Source organism: Heterocephalus glaber, unplaced genomic scaffold, assembly GCF_053883595.1.
Source record: "Heterocephalus glaber isolate CG9 unplaced genomic scaffold, H.glaber_assembly_v1.0 deba00001555, whole genome shotgun sequence".
Lineage (NCBI taxonomy): Eukaryota > Metazoa > Chordata > Mammalia > Rodentia > Bathyergidae > Heterocephalus > Heterocephalus glaber.
Genome location: NW_028258346.1, coordinates 4,808,022 through 4,829,780, shown reverse-complemented (window position 1 = coordinate 4,829,780; position 21,759 = coordinate 4,808,022). Strand labels below are relative to the sequence as shown.

General features: G+C 40.7%; 1 long non-coding RNA gene across 1 annotated transcript in view; it reads left to right on the top strand.

Moving 5' to 3' along the window:
• Positions 1-16,744, top strand: part of LOC147824071 (uncharacterized) — a 30,901-nt gene extending 14,157 nt beyond the window's left edge. The window contains exon 3 of the long non-coding RNA XR_015442845.1: positions 11,900-16,744. This is a non-coding gene — a long non-coding RNA (uncharacterized LOC147824071). The remainder of the gene's footprint in view (positions 1-11,899) is intronic.
• The last annotated feature ends 5,015 nt before the right edge of the window (positions 16,745-21,759 follow it).

Below are 21,759 nucleotides of genomic sequence, written 5' to 3'. Positions count from 1 at the left end.
TGCAATGATAATATTGCAATGTATTCACGTTTCAGATTATTTTATTAGGAAATGGATTCCCAGAAACGTTATCGCATTGTCAAAGGGCATAAACATTAAATTCTTTTTCCCTTGGTGCTGCGGCTTGAAGTGGGAGGCTCACACTCGGCAAGTACATCCCCAGGCCAGCCTTAAACTTTTATTACAAACGCAAGGCATACTGCAAATGTAATAGAGTCTGAAAATTACGTAAGAAAAAGAAGATGATCTGTAGTTTCCTAAGCCAGCAAAACCACCCTTAAGGTATCATTTAGGGGCACTATACTTAACATTTAAAAAAACAAAATTAGTTTACTAGACTGCGGTTTTCTTTCTTTTTTGTCAAGGTCTTGCTGTGCTGGCTGCTGGCCTCAAACTCACTATCCTCCTGCCTCAGCCTCCTGAGTGCTGGGCTTACAAATATGTGCCACTAGGTCTGGCACTTTAAAAAAAATTTTGATTTCTTTCTTTTTTTCATTACCCTTCACTGGTCTGACTTCCTTATCAGGCCCTTTGGATCAGAGACTTTGCTTTATTTACTCTTGTATTGTTTATACCTATGTTGGTGCTTGGCAAATGCCGGTTGAAGAAAAAAACCAAAAACTTAAAAAAAAAAAGTTTTCTAATACATACCTGAGCAAATTTTTACAAGAGCTGAATGTGATATCTGTCTCTGCCTCTGTCTCTCTCTGTCTCTGTTTCTGTCCCTCTCTCTGTCTCTCTGTTTCTGTCTGCCTCTGTCTCTCTCTGACCCCCCTTTGCTGCCCCTTTAGCATTTCGAGGCAGGGTCTCACTAAGATGACTAGGCTGGCCTTGAAACTAAATTGTCCAGGCTGGACTTGAGCTCGCAGTCCCCCTGCCTCAGCCTCCCAGAGATCTGGGACTGGAGGCCTGCACCACCACACCCAGCTATGTTTTTGACATTTTAATTTGCTGATCATTTCAGGCTCTTATCTTCGACCCTCTTTCTTCTCCCTCTCTCCTTCCTGTAGCAGGTGGAGTGAGAAAGGAAGAAGGAAGGAAGAAGGCCCCTCCCACAATGAGTCCCCCTGGCGCCCTTGCTGTGGAGAAGCACAGGGAAAAGCCAGGGCCCCCTGGTCCGTGAGTCTCTCGCCAAGCCCTTGATGCCCTGTGTGGGAAGTGAAGGGGCTAGAATAATGTGATCGGTCGGCTGCCGGGGCAGGGGCAGGGGTGAGTGTTCCCGAGATGAGACAACTGGTGAGAAAGGAGGGACAGCAGGCCAGGGAGGGGCAGGGCTGTGCGACCCGAACAGGGCACCGAGCACCCGGCTTGGCTTAGCTGCCTGCTTTTGATATCTTTGAATTTTAAAACAAGTTTTCATTAGTACACTTTTTTTTTTTTTGGTACCGGAGATCAAACTTGGGACCTTGCACTTTCAAGGAAAGTGGAGGATCCACTGAGCTAAATCCCCGGCCCTCGTTAGTACACTTTGCAGTACATAATGATTACACTCATTGTAGGGAATGGCACAAGCACATAACACATCTACATTCTTTGTTCATCCCTTCCCCTCCTCCTCCTCCCTCCTCCCTGCATCTTCCTACAATCTATCTTCTATTTGCCCTTTTTTTTTTTTTTTTTTTTTTTTTGAGACAAGGTCTTGCCATGAAATCCAGGCTGGTCTTGAACTCACTATCCAGCCCAGGCTGACCTTGAACTCATGGCGATCCTCCTGCCTCAGCTTCCTCAGTGTTGGAATTACAGCCACGTGCCACCGCACCCGGCTCCTCAATTTATCCTTCATAGCTGAGTAACACTCTACTGTGTATAAATGCCACATTTTCTGCCATCTCTGAATTTTTAATAAAAGTTTTCATTTCTTTTTTAAAAAATTTTATTTTCTTGGTACATTTTAGGTGTACAATATAATGACATTCATCATTGGAAATTTTCAACTGTAAATAATCTCTCTTGGTTCTTATTTTTTCCCCTTCCCCTGCCCTGCCTATTTACAAAGACTTTATTTACATTTTTTCATTTTCTCATATTAATTCCATTCCCTTCTTTCCTTTCCTCTACCCCTCCCACTTCCCCCTCCACTTTACCCCTTTTCTTCCTATTTCACATTATCTATTATACCTTTTAGTCCTTATTCACACTTTCAGTTTCTCACACTAGAGAAACTATTCGGTATTTACACATGTGTGTCCTGTTTATTTCACTTAAGAGTATCACCTCAATGTGCATCCACTTAGCTATAAATGTCTCTAATTTCTCATTTTTTATGGCTGAGTAGTACTCCATTTTAGAAAAAACCTACATTTTCTTTATCCAGTGTCCAGTTGATGGGCAGTTGGGCTGCTTCCAAATTTTAGCTGTTGCAAACTGTGCTGCTATGAACATGGTTGCACATATATCACTGTGGTATGATTCTTTTAACTCTTTGGGGAAGATCCCCAGCAGGGGAATAGCTGGGTCAAAAGGGACTTCCAGTCCTAGTTCTTTGAGGTATCTCCACACTGATTTCCACAGTGGTTGCACCAGTCTACACTACCACCAGCAATGGAGAAGGGTTCCTCTTTCCCCACAGCCCCACCAGCATTTGTTATTGGTTGATTTCATGACAGCAGCCATTCTTTCTGGGGTGAGGTGGAATCTCAGCATTGTTTTCATTTGCATCTCTCGAATGACCAGTGATGTTGAACATTTTTTCATGTATTTATTTGCTATTTCTACTTCTTTGTCTGAGAAATGTCTGTTCATTTCAGATGCCCATTTTTGGACTGGGTCTTTAAATTTGGGAGGTCTGATTTTTTAAAATTCTTTATAGATTCGAGATAGTAGACCTTTGCCTGAGGAACAGCAGGTGAAGATTTTTTCCCACCTTGTGGGTTGTCTCTTCACACTGTTGGTGGTTTCTCTTGCTGTGCAGAAGCTTTTTAATAAGAAGAGGTCCCATTTGTTGATTGTTTGTGCTAGTTCATGGGCAACTGAGGTTTTGTTCATAAAATCTTTTCCTACACCAATGTCTTCAAGAGTTCTACCTAACCTCTGTTCCAGTCGGTTCAGTGTTTCTGTTTTAACATTTAGATCTTTAATCCATTTTGATTTTAGTTTAGTGCATGGTGAGAGATAAAGGTCTAGTTTTAGTCTTTGGCAAGTTGAAACCCAATTTTTCTATCACCATTACTTAAAGAGGCTGTCTTTCCTCCAGTGAGGGTGTCTGGCTCCTTTGTCGAAGATAAGATGGCTGAGTGTGTCTGGCATTGTTTCTGCATCTTCTAATCTGTTCCACTGATCCTCAGGTCTGTTTCTCTGCCAGTACCATGCTGTTTTTATCACAGTAGCTTTGTAGTATAGTGTCCAGTTGGGGATTGTGATACCCCCTGCCATGTTTCTGTTACCTAGAATTGCTTTTGCTATTCTGGGTCTCTTCTTGTTCCAGATGAATTTTTGAATTGTTTTCTCAAGGTCCATGAAATATCCTGCTGAGATTTCATTTGGGATTGCATTGAATTTATACAGCAGTTTTGGAAGTATGGACATTTTCAGTATGTTGATCCTTCCTATCCAGGAGCAAGGGATGTCTTTCCATTTTCTGATATTATCTTCAATCTCTCTTTTCAGAGTGCTATAGTTTTCAGAGGAGAGGTCTTTGATTTCTTTCGTTAGGTTGATTCCTAGTATTTCAGTTTTTTGGATGCTATTGTGAAAGGAATTGTTTGCCCTATTTCTGTTTCAGTAAGTCTGTTGTTCGTGTAGAGGAAAGATATTGATTTTTGTGTGTTGAGCTTGTATCCAGCTACTCTATTGAATTTGGTTATTAAGTCTAGAAGACTTTTGGTGGAGTTCTTGGGGTCTTCTATGTACAGTATCATGTGATCTGCAAATAATGACACTTTGACTTCTTCATTTCCTATCTTTATTCCTTTTATTTCTTTCTCTTGTCTAATTGCTGTGGCTAATGTTTCCAAAACTATATTGAATAGAAGTGATGATAGTGGACATCCTTGTCTTGTTCCTGCTTTTAATGTGAAGGATTTCTGTTTTTGACCATTTAGTATGATATTGGCTATTGGTTCTTCATAGATGGTGTTTATCAGATTGAGATAGACACTGTCTATTCCAATTTTTTGTAGGGTTTTTATTATAGATGCATGTTAGATTTTGTCAAATGCTTTTTCTGCATTTATTGAGATGACCATGTGGTTTTTGTCCTTGGCTCTATTGATATAGCGTATTACATTGATTGATTTGCATATGTTGAACCATTCCTGCATCCTTGGGATGAATCCCACTTGGTCAGGGTGTATGATCTTCTTGATGATCTTCTGCATTCTATTTGCCAGTATCTTATTAAGGATTTTTGATCTTTATAATTTCCTCCCTTGTATGAGCTTTCGGTTTGTCCTGGTCTTCTTTTTCTAGAAGCTTGAGGTTCAGCATCAGGTTGTTTAATTGGGCTTGCTCTGTTTTCCTAATATGAGTATTCACTGCTATGAATTTGCCTCGTAAGACTGCTTTCATTGTGTCCCATAGATTCCGACATGTTGCATTGTCATCGTCATTTAATTGAAGGAACTGTCTGATTTCTTCTTTAATTTCCTCTGTGATCCATTGGTTATTCAGAAGTGTGCTGTTAAATTTCCATGTGTTTATGAAATTTTTGCAGTTTCTTTTGGTATTGATCTCCAATTTCATCGCACTATGGTCTGATAATATACAGGGGATAGCTTCAATTCCTTTGCACTTACTTAAACATGTTCTATGAGTGAGTATGTGGTCTATTTTGGAGAATGACCCATGTGCAGCTGAAAAGAATGTGTATTCTGATTTTGTGAGGTGGAACACTCTAAACATCTGTTAAGTTCATTTGTTCAAGAGTTCGATTGAGTTCTAGTATTTCATTACTTATTTTTTGTCTAGTTGATCTATCTATTTGTGACAGTGGGATATTGAGGTACCCCACTACTATTGTATTACTGCATATATGACTTTTTCATGTCTGTTAGTATTTGTTTTATATAGTTGGGTGCACTACTGTTCGGGGCATAGATATTTATGATTGTCATCTCTTCCTCTTGGATTGTTCCCTTTACAAGGATGCAGTGTCCTTTGTCTCTCTTAATCAGTGTTGGTTTGAAATCTACTTGATCTGCAAAGAGGATAGCTACTCCTGCTTTTTTTCAGGTTCCTGTTACATGGAGTATTGTTTTCCACCCTTTAACTTTCAGTCTATGAGTTTCCTTTTGAATGAAGTGTGTTTCTTGTATGCAGCATATTGTTGGATTTTGCTTCTTGACCCATTCTGCCAGTCTATTTCTTTTGATTGGTGAATTGAAACCATTAACATTGATGGTTATAACTGATACATATTGACTTATATTGTCATGACTTTTTCTTTTTGTTGGATTCTCCCTTTGCATGTAATTTCTTGTCATGCCTGACAGATTCATTCTGTTGGGCTTCCTGGGGTTGTAATCCTCATTGTCTTTTCCTAGGATGTTGTCTAAAATTTTTTGGAGTTCTGGTTTGGTATTCATGAAGTTCCTAAGGTGCTCTTTGTCATGAAAGTATCTTATTTCTCCATCCATTTTGAAAGATAGTTTTGCAGGGTACATCAGTCTGGGTTGGAGGCTGTTTTCCTTTAGTGCCGCGGACCAGCCGCAGTCGATGTAGGGTAGGAAGGGAAGATGTCCTGGGCCGGCGATGAGAAAAGAACCTTCACAAGCAATGTTCAGGTTCCCTCTGAGAAGTCTCAGGGTCTGATTTATTTTTATATCTTTTAGCAATAGCGATGAGGCATTGGGCGGAACATGTTGCCTTAGCAATATCTGATGAGGTAAAGGTTATTTTTGTTAAACAGTATATTTTTTCTAAGCTGATTCATATCATTGAACATCATGAATACATTTCTTAAAAATTACAATTGTTCCGTCATTGTCCCATACCTAAGCAGAACAGAAAGTAACTTAATCAAATTAATTGTCAAACTTGTGGTCACCAGCTAGCCCTTGAGAAACTGCACAATGGTTAATATAGTTTGCTATTAGCTCTGTTCATCTTAACTAAATGTCATTTGGGTTCATAGTCCATGAGCAGGAGATATTTACAGCACTTTGAGAAATATTGAGTAATTTGCCTCCTTAATGCATTTACCTGTTTTAACGTTCTTTTTATTTCCCATTTCCCACTATTTCTTACATCTAAAGTCTGTCCTTTCAATCTCTTTATAAGACCCCTTTAGTAAAAAGAATGTCAGCAATAAGAGAGGGAGTAATAGTAGTGGGAAAACAGCGGGGTTTTTAAGAGAGGTTTCTTTAGGAGTGGATGTGGCAAGAGAACTAAGAGAAACTGGAATTTGAGACTTTTGAGCCAGATCAAATTTCATTATATCATTGCCAATTAGCCTCATGGAGAGTTGGTTGTTAGTCACAAACACAATGACTCATGTGACCAGAGGAACAATTATAAACATTATGGCAAGAAAAAAAATAAAATATGAAGGTACAATGTGTTCCACCCTTTCTTTCCCCCAGCTGGAACTTTGTCAAGCAGCATTGGAGGTTGGTTGGGCTTTGCCACTTTAGGGCTTGGAGTACATCACCTCAAACTCTTCTTGCCTGGAGGGTTTGTGATGAGAAGTCTGCTGTGACTCTGATGGGCTTTCCTTTGTATGTGATTTGTTTCTTTTCTCTAACTGCTTGTAGAACTTTGTTCTTCTGTTGGGTTTCTGGAATCTTAACAATTATATGCCTATGTGTACATTTCTTTTTTTTTTTATCAAAGCTGGTTGGAGTCCTATATGCCTCACTTATCTGTATGTCAAGTTCTTTTCCTCTGCTTGGGAAGTTTTCTGCCATCACTTCTGTGAACATTTTTTTATGTCATCTGCACTCTCTCCTCTTTCTTCATTGACTCCAATCAGTCTTATGTTATTCTTCTTTGCATCGTCTAGCAGCTGCTGGATTGATTTCTCGTGATCCCTTACAATTTTGAAGCAATTTTTCTTTTCCTGGTCACTAATTGCAATCTTATCTTCTATATCTGAAATTCTGTTTTCACATTGGCTCATTCTGCTGTGTAGACTCTCAGTGGAGTTTTAAAATGTCCTGGAAATCTATTTGCATCTGTTTTATGGATTCCATTTGTTTCCTATGTTGAGATTCCATCATGTTCCTGAGGTCCTCTCTGGATTTATTAATCATGTCTTGCACTATGAGCACAATCTCTAGTGTTATCTGAGAAATTATTTCTGAGTTAATTTTTTCCAGATCCTCTCTTGTTGCCAGTTCAGGGAGTCCAGGTGGTTGAGTATCAGAGTGTTCCATCTCGTTTTCCTTTGGGGTTGCTGTAGGTGATCTGGAAGTCTGGTTTGGAGACTTGTTTATGTGTCTTCTCATTTCAATGGGGGGGGGTGCTGCCAGCACCTGTAGAGCTCACCTCCTCTGCACTGGGAGTGGTGCTACAGTGGCCCGAAAGCCTCCTCTGTGCTGAGAGCGGTGGTATGGTGGCCCAGAAGCCTCCTCCCTTGTGCTAGGAGTGGTGCTACGATGGCCTGGAAGCCTCCTCCTCTGGGCTCAAGTTTTCATTTCTTACTGGGCCCTACAATGGTGTAGCTGGTTCCGGACAAGAGTCAGCATGGGGCTGTGGAAACTGAAGACTTTCTTATGTGAGTGATTCCTCAAGAAGGAGCTAAGCCTAGAACCTTTTCTTTCTGAGACAAGGTCTCACTATGTAGCTGGCCTTGAACTCACTATGTAGCCCAGGCTGGCTTGGAACTCATGACAACCCTCCTGTCTCAGCCTCCCAAGAGCTGGGATTATAGGCATCTGTCACCATGCCCGGGTAAATCTAGAAATCTTAGTGAAGCTTTTATTGAATGAAACAAATTCTGCTCACTTTGGTAATCATGTTAAGGCATCTAAATCGGCAGCTATTATTTTTCGATTCTTACCTTTCTTTACTAAATCTTTATTGACTTATCCCTTGATAGATTTTTGCCCTTCATAACTCTGTTACAACAGAGATGGTTAATTTTACAATTATCTTAAATATTCAAAATGCAAATAAAGCATTAATATTTGTCAGCATGCTTTTACATAAGCAGATCCTAAATTACTAAAATAAAACAGTCCAGGCTCATAATTTAAGTGTCATTTTCTACCAACAGAAAGCAGCTGAGGCCCAAGGTGTCCGTGGTAGGGAAGAAAAGGATCTGCATGTTGTGTGCCCTGTGAATTTGCCGTCTGTCCACTGAAGTGCCCGCAGTGGACAGAAACATCATCACAGCTCATCCCGTTAAAGCCCGATGTGTTTGGTGTTGGAGTTGCTTGCCTTTTTCATGTTAGCACTAAAACCTGCATCTTTGTACACCAACAACCTCTGGGATACATTTTACTTGGTGCTTACGGGGCAATTTTATTCCCTAATTATAATTCTTGGGCTGGAATTTTATCAGTTGAACTGTCTGTTTCCTGCAGCTTGTCAATGTGTGGCTTTCAATATGCTGAAATAGGAGGAGTCTCGGAAATGGAAACTTCTCTGTATTCTTACCAGGAGTTAAGTAAATGTGCAGTGTGGAAGGACACTGGAAAAAATATCACAGGAAGACGCTCTATCTTCTTAAGGTTTAAAATTAAACTATAAGCAGTGCATGAAATTTATATGATCAGTAAAAAGTGAACTCATGGTGTCAGACATTCCCTTTCATGGATTCTGCTTAGGGCTCTTCCATACTATTATTTTTGAGGGCTCAGATTTCTGGATTTGACAGTTTAGCAAGTCACCTGCTGATCTCCTTGGCAAAGAGGAGTTGGATCCCAGGAATATTAGGTTAATTAAAAATAACTTACAGGGTGCATTCTCAGACTATTATCCCATACCACTTAGGAAAAGCCTATTTGTGTTCAGTACACCATAGTGGGGCAGGATGGCAGTTCACAGAGGTACTGAGGAAATAAGGGAAAGAAATGAGGAAAGAAATTTTTTTTACCAGAATTCCAGCTGTAAAAATCCTATATGGTATTTTAAACATTTCTATCACAGCACCTGGTGTAGTGCTTTTTTTCTGCAGAGGGTCAACTCAATTATCTTGTGGGTGAATGAATAAGTGTGGGAACTTTTTTTGGTACCAGGGATCAAACTTGGGACCTTGCACTTGCGAGGCAGAAGGCAGAACCATTGAGCTAAATCCCCAGCCCTAGTGTGGGAATTTAAGGGCTAATTAAGCCAGAGGCTGATGTAAATACGCTTTACAAAAAACAAAATAACGACACTATACATTTTAAGGGCAAGTTGCTTTTTTTTCCAAGGTCTTTCCCATGACGTTGGTTGATCTGGATTCTGACACCTACCTAGTATGTGACCAAATGGATACCATGGGTCTCATTTTATAGCAGGCAATAGAAACCCAATCACTTGTCCACAACTGTGTTTCAAGAGAGGGGAGGCTCCTGACTTCTAAAGTCACATCCCTCCCACTGCCGGAGCTGCTCTGTGAAAACAACGCTGTAGCGCGGTACCTGCCTTCCTGGGACCAGCGCTGCCTGCATCTGCTTCTCTTGCTGCCCTAGGCCTCTTGCCCCCTTTCACTCCATGCCCAGAGTCTAAGCCTTTCCACCTACCCGAGCCTCAGCCTTGCTCTGGGCCAAGGACTCAGCCCTGCACACCTCGCTGTGTGCAGCAGGGCTGCTCCCTGATCCTGCTGACCCAGGGTCGAGCACAGGTTCTGTCCTTGGACCCAGCTTTTTAGCAGTCGGGTTCACCTCTTGTTAAGGGCCCACTTCTTCGTGGCTGGTTTCTGCTGTGCTGGACCCTGTGGCTGAGTCTTGGGAAATCCTATTCCTCTTGAAGACCAGGCAGGCTCCTCAGTTGCTCCTGGCACAGAGCAACCTGAGCTAAGGACAGGGCCAGCTGAGCTCAGTCCCCAGCACCCTGCCCAACCTGAGGCAAAAAGAGAAAGCTGGGCCTCCAGCCACACTTGTCGACATTTCCTCCCCTCCCCACCTACCTAGTGTGACTGTGTGCAAAGTCTTCCATTGTTCAATCAATTGTACACTGTCAACCCTGATAAACCTACCCAGCCAGGACTTCCTGGACTGGATGTGGGGCCAGCGGGCTGACTGGCAATGACTCTTTCCATTGTGAAGTGATTCAGGTTGCAGCACAAATGAACAAACGCTTTGTATTTATTTAACTTTTTTTTCTTGTTTTCTTTTTGAGACAGGGTCTTGCTATGTTGCTCAAGCTGGTCTTGAACTCATGATCCTCCTGCCTCAGCCTCTGGAGCAGCTGCAGTTACAGGCATGCACCAACACAGCTGGCTTATTTAACATTTTAAAAAAATTAACATTTTCCAATGTGGTTCACTGTGGATTTTTTGACATTGACATTGATTTTTAAATATTTGCATTAAAATATTTATTTTGGAGCTGGCCATAGTGACACATACTTGTAATCCCAGCATTCGGGGAGGCTGAGGCAGGAAGATCCCAAATTTGAGCCCAGCCTGGGCAACTTAACAATTTAGTGAGATGCTTTATAAAAAACAATTGGGCTAAGGAGGTAGTTCAGTGTGAAGCTCTGGGTTCAATCCCCAGTGCCATGAAAAAATTTTTTTGATGAGTTTTTTGAACTCTTCCACTGGTGGCACTTGCCTCATCCTAACCCCACCCTATCAGACATCCCCCCCGGGGGGGGCTTCTCCTTTCTATACCTTTATCGCCAGAAAAAGCTAAATCCGGGCAGGGGATTTAGCTCAGTGGTTCCGCTGCCTGCCTCGAAAACGCAAGGTCCCGAGCTTGATCCCTAGTACCAAAAACAAAACAAGACAAAACAAAACACAAAAGAAAACGGGGCCGGGGATTTAGCTCAGTGGTTTCGTCTCCTGCTGCACAAGCACAAGGACTCGAGTTCAATCCCCGTTACCAAAAACAAAACAAAACAAAACAAAACGCTAAATCCACCTGGTTCCCTCCCGACTCACTTTTGCCCTCTAATGCTTTCTCTGTCCTGGAAGAGCCCCCGTCTTCCCTACTGTGCCCGCAGGATTCATTCCCTGGTCATTTCCACACTCCCCCTCCTGGCTGTCATTAGAACCTGGCTCATCCTCCCCTTTAATCTCCCTATCCAAGGACTTCCTGGCTCCCTCAGCCTTTTCCTGCCTGTGGATCCTCCATTCTCACAGGAATTGTTTGCCCCAAGGGCCCGGTATTCAGGTCTTCTCAGGGCCACCCATTGGTGAGTTGGGTCTCATCCTCCTCCTCCACGACCACCTTGGGACTGGTTGATAGAAACCACTCTGAAGTCCTCTCCCCTGCCTCCTCGATGTCACATAGCAAAAGGACCTGTGTTTTCTCTGCATTCTGAGTTGAACTGGGAGCTAATTTGGGGCCCTCCTACGTATGGGATGAAATCTAAGCTCTTTTACATGACATATAAACCTGAGTGAGCTACTCTGGTCTGAATTTACAGATTCTTATTTTGTTATTCTTTGTCATGTTCATTTTCTCTCCTTGGAATAGTATTAGCCCCCCCCCTTACCTAAATTCTATGCATATTTTATGGAGACATTGAAGAGTCTTCTCTGAATTCTCTGTGAGATGCCATCCCATATAACTCTTTGCAAGGCAGGCATGGTGGCACTGAGCTAAATCTCCGGCCCAAAAGCTGTAACTCTTTGCAATAACAAAGGATTCTATATCTACCTTGTCCCATATTGTACGCATTAGCCACATGTGGCTGTTAAAGTGTGGCCAACGTGACTAGGTAACTGAATTGATAAGTTTAATTAATTTAAGATTAAATAACCATGTGTGAGGTGGGTGCACCTTTTTGTGCTGGTCAAATACATTTCTTGTTGCTTTCTGCGTTTCCCTGATTGTTACTTGCTGTTTTCTTTTCCTGTTTCTCCCACCAGATGGCGATCTCACAGAGGGAAAGGAATGGATTTGCAACATGGCCAACTTCCATAAATCAGTTGGAGGAATGAACAGCGCGGAATCTCCCTGGTACGATATCTGCCGCAGGTCGAAGCTCAAAAGCTGGATGTGCCTTTGCCCTCAGGCCACAGACTGGATCTGGCTCTCTGCTGGGTTACTTCATTCCTAGAAAAGTTGAAAGAAAGAAGAAAGAAAGGAAGGAAGGAAGGAAGGAAGAAAGAAAAAGGGAAAAAAGCAACATTTGATAAAATATAAATACCATCTGGAGGCATCAGAAGGCTTACTAAACAGCCAGGAATGGAGAACATTTCTGCATATTTGGGAATGATGACACATTTTTCACCTCTTATACTTCTACCTACATTAGCATCCAATTGGGTCATAATTTAAGGTAGTCACCTATCCATTTCTGGACTGATGTTGATCTTCTTTATCTTCTAGATTAGTTTCTGTGTGCTGGTCCCTACAGTCACACTGTTACCAGCTTAGGATTCTTTTTCAGGTTCTTGATGTCCTAAACACAGAATTAAGCAGGACACTCAAGAGTGGCAGCAGGATCAAGGATTTATTTGACAGAGAAAAGACAAGATACACTCCACAGGATGGGAGCAGACCAGTAAAGAAAGCTCGAAGTTCCTACAGGGGTTGGTGTTAAGAGTTTTAAGCCTTAGGGATTGGGCTGGGATTGAGAGGTTGGTCTGAGGTATGACTTTTTTTTTGAGACAAGGTCTCATTGTGTAGCTCAGGCTGGCCTCGAGCTCTGGATGGCTCTAGGTTCGGTCCTCAGCACCAAAAAAAGAAAAAGCAAAAAAACCTGGAATCCTCTTTGATTCCTCTTTTGTCTTAAAATTTACAGTCAGAACATCAGTAAGTATTCACATCTTTGCTTCTACAATATCACCTTTAGCTGACCACTCTTCCACTCTTCCCATGGTTGCAACTCTGGCTCAAGACAGCTAGACTATTGCATCGGCCTCCTAATGTTCTGATCACTACTCTTTCCCTACATAGCAGCCAGAATAATCTGAAACAAAGGGTAAAAAACATCACTTGTCTACTTAAAACACTTTCATGGCCTCTCAGAACAACCAGAAGAAAGCTCTGACTATTATGACCTGCAAGGGTCAGCATAATCCAGCCCTAGATAAACTAGTGGACCTCATCTCTCATTCTCTCCCTTGTTCACTTGGTTTGTATTAGTTTATTGCTGTTGTAACAAATTACCGTAAGCTTTAATGTCCTGACCAGTACAGGTCTATTCTTGTACAGGTCTGGAGGTCAGAAGTCCTAAAATCAGGCCGGGGATTTAGCTCAGTGGTCCCACCGCCTACCTGGAAAGCGCAAGGTCCCAAGTTTGTTCCCCGGTACCAACCCCCCCCCCCCAAAAAAACAAAGAGGTCCTACAATCAAAGTGTGGAAGGTCTGTACACTTTCTGGTGGCTGGAGGTGAGAATCCATGTCTTTTCTAGCTTTCAAAGCTAGGAGTCCTTACCCAGTGGTTCCATCTTTGGCTTCTCTGACTCTCCTGCCTCCCTCTTTTAAAGATCCTGTGATTACATTTAGGTCCAGATAGACAATTTACGATAAGTGCTTATCTTAATATCCTTAACTTGACCACATCTGAAAGCCCTTCTTGCCATTAAGGTAACATATTCACAGGTCCCAGGGACCAGGATGCGGACATTTTTTGGGAGGGCATCACTCAGCTTTCTCCACTGTTCTAGCCCCACTGAATTCTGTCTGTTCTCAGTCCCATCCAATTTATTCCCATCTCAGAGCCTTTGCCTGTATTATTCCTTCTGCCTAGAATGTCCTTCCCGTCACTGCATGGCTGACTGTTGCTCAAACACTACTTCTCAGGAGAACACTCTTTTGAGCATTTCAAAGAAGGCTCTTCTGGGGCTATGTTTTCTTATCTCATCATCTTTTTTACTCTTCCTAGCTTTTTGTTCCTGAAAATATAGAATTCCCTGTCAGAGGGGAACATTTCCCCCTTACTCCTCTGATTTCCAGGAGGACAGCATTTTTCTCAACACTCCAAGGCTTTTGCTTCACTGCTTTCTCCTCTCTACAAATGGAAAGAGAATTGACTAGGAGTGAGTTTGAGGAGGGACTGGATGTAAATAGAGAAGATCCCTCTGCAGTCTTCCTTTTTGAGATCTGCTTGCCTACAGAGAGCACTTGGTCCCAATCATTTTTGGCCTTATATAACAGTAAGGTTATCGAACATGGAGATTTGTCTTTCTAAAAGCTAGACTGAGGGAGACACAGATGTTCAGGGATTTAAGAACTTAAGGAGAGATGTGAATTTGGAGAGTGGTGCTGGGGATTGAGACTAGGCCTTCTCACTGAGCTACATCCTCAGTACTTTTTATTTTATTTTGAGACAGGCTCTTGCTAAGTCACTAAGCTGCCTAGGCTGAGCTTGAACTTTTGATCCTCCTGCTTCAGCCTGTAATTACAGGTATGGTAATGCTCATTGTTTCGAATCTAGAGTTTAGGATCAATCTGAACATATAAAGATATTGTTGGAAAAGAACCATTAGCAAGGAAGAAAGGACTACTTGTTACTAAGGGATGGGGCTGGCCTAATGCAGTTAGGAAGCAGCACTTGACACCAGGAAGAAATGGTATCGCTTAGGGTGTTCTAGTTACCACTGCGGATGCCAAGAGGTTCAAAGCTGGTCGTACCTTGATTCTAGTCACTTTGTAGACAATGCCAGAATTTTTCAAGTCATGGTGTAATCTGAGAATAACTTCAACAATATGACCTCATTCCAAATGGGTTCAGTTTTGATTTTTACTTTTTTTATGGAATTAAAATCTAGGCTTCCAAGAGAATGGGATAAAGGGATAGAGGTCAATAAAGAGGGTGAGAAAAATAGCTCAAAATGAGCTATGGAGCATTCTATTTTAAAAGAAATGTGTTTGTGGCCAGCCAGAAAATGACTGTAATGGTAATAAATGGAAAATAGTCATAAGAGAAAGATTTAAGTAACTTTCCATTACTTGGCAATGCTTTTAATTTGGCCACATCAGACATCAACAGGGGAGGGAGAAAGCCAGTCCATAATTTTAAACCCAAATTAAAACTGTTCTTGAGGCATCTGAAGATTTTGATCTTGGAGGGTAATTGGTTTTTGTTTCAGCTCCCACGAGTTAGTGGGCAGAGTGAAAACATCACTGCTTGCTGCAAGGCATTAGTCCTCCAAGCAGTGCGGGTTGGTTTCCACAAATGCAGTTTAGGAAAAAATCTCTTCCAGCCTTCTGCATCTAAACTGAGTGGTACTGTGCAACTTCCACCTCTGTGCATTTGATGTGTGTCCAAGGATACCAGCAGCTCACAGTCCTGACATAGTGAAGGACACAGCATGATAGGATGTCATCCCAAGACAGCTATGTCTAGAACACTAGTGTTTGTCATTTTCCTTAACTGAACCTAATTGATCTCGATATTTTTGGACTCTGCCATTTATTTCTAGATTAAATTATAGGCTTTTAAAACCAGACCATTGTGCCTGGTGATGGAATGGTTTCCTATTACTCACTTGCCATAGCTTGGGAAAATCGTTGGAGAAAATGTAATGAGATCAGTGGGGTAACCCCTTTTCAAGGCTAATTATCTCAGCACACTCTGTATTGCATTGTTATTTTTAACTTACTAATATTAGCTTTTTCCTTCCTAAGGTGAGTTGGGTCTACTCAATTTCCCTGACTGTCAGAAACTCAAATTCCAATTTAATTTTTTTCTTATTTACAGGGGAACTATAACCCTCATGTCCAGCCCCATTTTGTCTTGTTTAGTTTTTGATTTTCTTACAGAGTAGAGATTAAATCTGTGATCTTTGAAAGATGACATTGTGAGAGCAGGCTGGACACATTTTCAAGCGGCTCAACCCTTGAAGGTGAAGGCTTTTGGGAGTGGACGGGTGGCTTCTATTCAAGTGGGACAACAACCTCCAGAGTTATCTTTCTGCTGTACCCGGGCCCCTCTCCAGTCTATGCTCAGTCTAGCAGGCAGAGTGATCTTGCTAAGGCATGAGTGGGCCATGCCAGTAGCTATGGTTTGCATGTGTTCCCCAAAAGTCCATGTGTTGGAAACTTAATCCTCAAATCCATCTGTTAATAATATTTGGAAATGGGGGTTTAGGGAGGTAATTGTGATTAAATGAAGTCACGAGGGTGGGGCCCCTACAATGGCATAAGTGGCTTTGTCAGAAGAGGAAGAGAGCCTGGAGCTTTTCATCTCACCATGTGACGTGTCCACCATGTTATCATGGATCAAGAATGCCCTCACCATGTGTCCAGCAGATACTGCTTCTATGCACTCAGACTTCCCAGTTTCTGGGACTGGAAGAAAGAAATAGTTTAAATAAATTACCCAGTCTCAGGCGTTTGTTGTTACTGCAGAAAATGAACTAAGACATCAGTCCTCTCTATTGAACACCCTCCATGGCTTCCATCTTAATAAAATAGCTTACAAGGGCCTACCTGATCAGCCCTTCCCTAGTTCCTGCCCTTGTCTCCTGCTACTGTTCCCCCTCTCATTCCACTCTCACCATAGAATTCCTTTCTGCCGCTCCTTGGACACCAGTCATGCTCCTTCCCCAGCACACTGCCCTTGCTGGCTCCTTTTTCTAGAGTGTTCTTCCCCCAGATGGCTACATGTTTGTGCTCTCAGATCTTCAAAGCTTTTACTCAGTGAGACCTGGCTTGCTTACCCTGTTTAAATTGTGAGCAACTCCCCCAGCCCTGACCTATAACTCCCTCTCTTACTTTTTCCATGTCAAATGTTATCACCTATCTTACTATATGAATTACTATTTTTTAAACTTTTACTTTTTATTAGTATATGTCTGTAGTCGTAATAATCACATTCCTTGTAGGGAGTCAGTACATGAGTCTAACACATCTTAGTTTTTATTCATCCTCTTCCCTGCTTGCTCCAACTCTTGGTCCCTTTCCCATTTGCAAAAGATCTATCTCTCTGCTTCTTATTATCTAGCTTCTATTTTGCTTTTTATTTATATTTTCAGTTTCTCATAGAAGTCATGTGATATTTAAGTTTATGTGGTTGATTTATTTCACTTAACATTCTGGTCTCAAGGTGCATTGATTTTCCTACAAATGACTCAAATTTATCCTTCTTTATGGCAGAGTGGTACTCCATTGTGTGTAAATACTACATTTTCTTTATCCACTCATCTGTTGATAGACATATAGGCCATTTCCAAGATTTAGCTATTATGGATTATGCTGCTATAAACATGGGTATGCATGCATCACTGTAATAGGATGTCTTTAACTCTTTTGGGAAGATAGCCAGAAGGAAAATAGCTAGGTTGAAAGGAATTTCTAGCTTTAGTTTTTTTTGAGGAATCTCCATACTGATTTCCATAATGGTTTGCTAGTTTACATTCCCACCATCAATGTATAAGTGTTCTTTTTTCCCCTACAGCCTTGCCAGAATTTGTTATTTGATTTCTTGAAGATAGCCATTTTTTTCTGGAGTAAGATGGAATCTCAGAGTTGTTTTAATTGTCTCTCTCTAATGGCAGAGATGTTGAGCATTTTTTCACATATTTATTGGCCATTTGTATGGGCTTTTATATGTCTGCTTCTCCTCAGTAGACTCTAAACCCTAAGAAGGCAAGATGTGTTATGCATTTTGTTTATTTCAGTGTTCCTACTGCTGAGTGCCTTGAAGGAACCAGCAAATATATTGTCTGACTAGTGGCTCATTTCGGGAAGGCTGCCAATACTCTAGAACATCATTTCCTAATCCCCTGCCAGAGTCTCCCTTGTTCACTAGTGTGCTGGTAAATGCGTAATAGCCAGCTCTCCAGAAAGCAAAGAGCCTTGATTTTGTAGCATTGGCCAATGTATGCAGCAGAAATGCTCCTGTGTTGTCCGATTTTGGGCTTTCAATGTGATATCACTGAATGTGAAGTTGGAAAAAGATGCCACAATAGCACACTGTTTGGTATTTCCACCACACAGGCAAAACAGGTATCAATCACCAAAAGAGCACAGAAAAATGTAAAGTAGTATATTAACCAGGAAGTAGTAAGATTTGTATATTTATTAATTTTATTTTATTTATATTTGGTACTGGGGATCGAACTCAGGACCTTGCACTTGTGAGGCAGGTGGCGGAACCAGAGCTAAATCCCTGGCCCTAATCTCCTAAATTTTGTTTAGCACCTTTTTCTATGGAGGGAATTTATGCTTTTTATCATTTTGTTTAGCTCAGCTAACTTTTTATTAGTATCTTCTGTGGATCACTGATTATTTCACTTATTAAGCCCATTATCTATTTAGTTATATCTTGTTTGAGCTTGCCAACCACCTTACTGGTCTGTCTTAAAAAATCTTCTGTTATCTTTTCACATAATTCAGCTGTATAGCTTTTGATTTCCTCTCCCTTTATGGCCCATGGATTGGCTTTGGGGGGTTTGGAGTTTTGGAGGCATTTTGTTGCCTTGTCTTCTCGTGTTTCTATTTTTTATTTGTTTTTTGGTGTTGGGACTTGCAGGTTGATTACAATTGAAGGTTTTGTTGCTAGTATGGAGACCTCTTGTCAATGTCTGCTTTCTGGCAGTGCCCTTTGGGCATGGCTAGCTATAGGCCTTTGCCCCTGGCCCGGAATCCAGCCACCTCCATTTGGGAGGGGGAAGTTGCAGTGTATTTATTTGACTGAGTACTCAGCTGTTTGGGAATGGGCTGCAGTATTTTTTTTTCTTAAATTCTTTTATTGGTACATTTTAGGTATACAATACATTTACATTTATCATTGGGTGGTTCTTATTTTTTCCCTATTCCCTGTTCTCCCTTCACCACCTCCACCCTTCATATTTACAAAGACTTTGTTTCCATTTTTTCCTTTTCTCATAATTTGTCCTTTCCCTTCTTTCCTTTCCCCTTCCCCTTCCACTTCCCCTATCCCTTTGGGCCTTTTCTTCCGATTTCAAATTATCAATTATTCATTTTAGTCATTTTAATCCTTATTTACCCCTTCAGTTTCTCACACCAGAGAAACTATTTAGTATTTACACATGTGTGTCCTATTTATTTCGCTCAAAAGTATGACCTCAATATGCATTCATTTAGCTATAAATGACTCTAGTTTCTCATTCTTTATGTCTGAGTAGTACTCCATTTTACAAAAAAACCCATATCTTCTTTATCCAGTTTCCAGTTGATGGGCACTTGGGCTGTTTCCAAGCTTTTGCTATTACAAACTGTGCCGCTATAAACATGGGTGCACATATACCATTGTGGTATGATTCTTTTAATTCTTTTGGGAAGATCCCCAGCAGGGGAATAGCTGGGTCAAATGACTAGAACTAGAACTAGAACTCTAGTCTAGTTCTTTGAGGTATCTCCATACTGATTTCCACAGTGGTTGCACCAGTTTGCACTCCAACCAACAATGGAGAAGGGTTCCTTTCTCTCCACACCCCTGCCAGCATTTGTTATTGGTTGATTTCTTGATAGCAAGCCATTCTCTGTGGGATGAGGTGGAATCTCAGTGTTGTTTTCATCTGCATCTCTTGAATAACCAGTGATGTTGAACATTTTTTCATATATTTATTTGGTATTTCTATTTCTTTGTCTGGGAAATGTCTGTTCATTTCAGATGCTCATTTTTGAATTGGGTCTTTGAATCTGATTTTTGTCAGTTCTTTATATATTCTAGATAGTAGTCCTTTGTCTGAGGTACAGCTGCTAAATATTTCTTCCCACGTTGTAGGTTGTCTCTTAGCTCTGTTGGTGGTTTCTCTTGCAGTGCAGAAGCTTTTTAATAAGGTGAGATCCCAGTTGTTGATTCTTTGTGCTAGTTCCCTTGTTACTGAGCTTTTGTTCATAAAGTCTTTTCCTAGGCCAATGTCTTCAAGAGTTCTACCTAACTTATCTTCCAGCAAATTTAGGGTTCCTGTCTTAATATTTAGATCTTTAATCCACTTTGATCTTAGCTTAGTGCATGGTGATAGATACGGATCTAGTTTTAATCTTTGGCAGGTTGAAATTCAGTTTTTCCAACACCATTTATTAAATAGGCTATCTTTCCTCCAATGAGGGTGTTTGTCTCCTTTGTCAAAGATGAGGTGACTGAGTATGTCTGGAGTTGTTTCTGCATCTTCTAACCTATTCCACTGAGCCTCGGGTCTGTTTCTTTGCCAATGCCATGGTGTTTTTATCACAGTAGCTTTGTAGTATAGTTTCAAGTTGGGGCTTGTGATATCCCCTGCTATGTCTCTGTTGCCTAGAATTGCTTTTGCTATTCTAGGTCTCTTCTGGTTCCAAACAAATTTTTGGATTTTTTTCTCTAGTTCTGTGAAATATATTGTTGGAATTTCAATCAGCATTGTATTAAATCTATATAGCAGTTTTGGAAGTGTGGCCATTTTCACTATATTGGTTCTTCCTACCCAGGAGCAAGGGATGTCTTTCCATTTTCTTACATCCTTTTTGATCTCTTTTTTCAGAGTGCTGTAGTTTTCAGTGTAGAGGTCTTTTGCTTCCTTTGTTAGATTGATTCCTAGATATTTCATTTTTTTTGATGCTATTGTAAAAGGAATTTTTTCCCTAATTTCTCTCTGTGAGTCTGTTGTTTGTGTATAAGAAGGCTATTGTTTTTTGAGTGTTGACCTTGTAAGCAGCGACTCTACTGAATCTGTTAATTAAGTCTAGAAGTCTTTTGGTGGAGTTTTTTGGGTCTTCTATGTAAAGTATCATATCGTCAGCAAATAATGACATTTTAACTTCTTCCTTTCCTATCTTTATTTCTTTTATTTCTTTCTCTTTTCTAATTGCTTTGGCTAATGTTTCCAGAACTATACTGAACAGGAGTGGTGATAGTGGGCATCCTTGTCTTGTTCCTGATTTTAGCATGAAAGTTTTCAGTTTTTGACCATTTAGTATGATATTGGCTGTTGGTTTTTCAAAGATAGCCTTAATCAGGTTAAGATAAAGACCTTCTATTCCAATTTTCTGTAGGGTTTTTATCATGATTGGGTGTTGGATTTGTCCAGTGCTTTTTATGCATCTATTGAGATGATCATATGATTTTGGCCTTGGCTCTGTTAATATAGTGTATTACATTTATTGATTTATGTATGTTGAACCATCCTTGCATCCCTGGGATAAATCTGACTTGGTCAGGGTGTGTGATCTTCTTGATGACACTCTGTATTCTGTTTGCCAGTATCTTGTTGAGGATTTTTGCATCTATCTTCATTAGGGAGATTGGCTTGTAGTTCTCTTTTTTGGTTGGGTCTTTCCCTGGTTTTGGAATCAAAGTAACACTTGCTTCCAGGAATGAATTTGGAAGTATTGCTTCCCTTTCAATTTCCTTGATGAGTTTAAAGAGTAATGGCAATAGTCCTTCTTTAAATGTCTTGTAGATTTCAGTGGTGAAGCCATCAGGACCTGGGCTTTTCTTTGTTGGTAAAGTTTTAATTATGTTTTCAATTTCATTCATTGTAATTGGGGTGTTTAGAATTTCTATATCTTCTTCATTTAACTTTGGCAATTAATATGTATCTAGGAATCTGTACATTTCTTCTGTGTTTTCCATTTTATTAGAGTACAGTTTCTCAAAGTAGGTATTGATGACCCTCTGGATTTCTGCTGGATCTGTTGTGACTTCACCTTTTTTGTTCTTAACTGCATGTATTTGAAGGGCTGCAGTATTGTTAATGATACAAAAGAAATCCAGATATTGGCATACAGAGAAAACCAATTAATAGCAACTACCATGTCACTGTCTATAGTTATAAAATCAGCAAGAATAATATTGCAGACAAATTGAATATTGACATACCATAAGAACCAA